The sequence below is a fragment of the Acyrthosiphon pisum genome, chromosome A3, assembly GCF_005508785.2.
Source record: "Acyrthosiphon pisum isolate AL4f chromosome A3, pea_aphid_22Mar2018_4r6ur, whole genome shotgun sequence".
In the NCBI taxonomy this organism is placed as follows: domain Eukaryota; kingdom Metazoa; phylum Arthropoda; class Insecta; order Hemiptera; family Aphididae; genus Acyrthosiphon; species Acyrthosiphon pisum.
Genome location: NC_042496.1, coordinates 19,497,964 through 19,498,794, shown reverse-complemented (window position 1 = coordinate 19,498,794; position 831 = coordinate 19,497,964). Strand labels below are relative to the sequence as shown.

The 831-nt window shown below is 24.9% G+C and overlaps 1 protein-coding gene across 1 annotated transcript in view; it reads left to right on the top strand.

Moving 5' to 3' along the window:
• Positions 1 to 831, top strand: part of LOC107885152 — a 3,900-nt gene that overhangs the window by 2,188 nt on the left and 881 nt on the right. The window lies entirely within an intron of this gene.

The following is an 831-nucleotide window of genomic DNA, read 5'->3' as shown; positions in this document are numbered from 1 at the left end:
GATGAATGTATGATTTACAATGATGTGTGTTTTTTTTTTTTATTTTTTTTATTTTTTTTTTTTATTTTGTGTCTGTCATCACGTTTTAGGACAGTAAAAGTGCTTGGATTTTCTTCAACAGTACCTTTTCTGATAGGAAAGTGAATCTAGTTGGTACTTTGGGGGGTCAAAAGTGAAATTTTTCCAATAGTTTTCAAACGCGCCGTGAAAAACAAAAGAAAAATTAAGGAAAAACGGGAATTTTTACGCAAAATCTGTTTTCGAGAAAATTGATTTTGGTTTTTGGTGTAACTTTAAAACAAATGACAGTAGATATATGAAATTTCGACTGAATGTTTATCTTAGAATTTTCTATACACCATAACATTTTCAAAATATTTTGATTTATTTTGAGCTCTTTACGGACATTTTCATTTTCCATTTTTTTTTAGTTTTTTTTCTAAAAATATCAATAAAATTTTATTTGTTGGATAAAAAAGCTTGAAAATTTAATAGAAGGCTCCTAGTATATTGTTTCAAAGGCAGATGAAAAATATTAAAAATCGTTAGTCACAGTTTTTTTTTATAAACATTTAAAGTTCAAAAAATGACAAAATATGGAAAAATCACGAAAATTTGCAAATTATTTCGAGTTAGAAATTCATAAAAATTTTTCTTTTTAAATCTAAGATATGAAAATGTAATACAAGATTCCTTATAAGATTGTCTACCTTTATCAAACAAAAAATATCTATAAGGAAGTCAAATTAAATTTTTATGATCGTTTGAAATTCAAATTTTTACAACAATGGATATTCACTCGATTTCTCATGTAGCGATTTCCTTATTTTG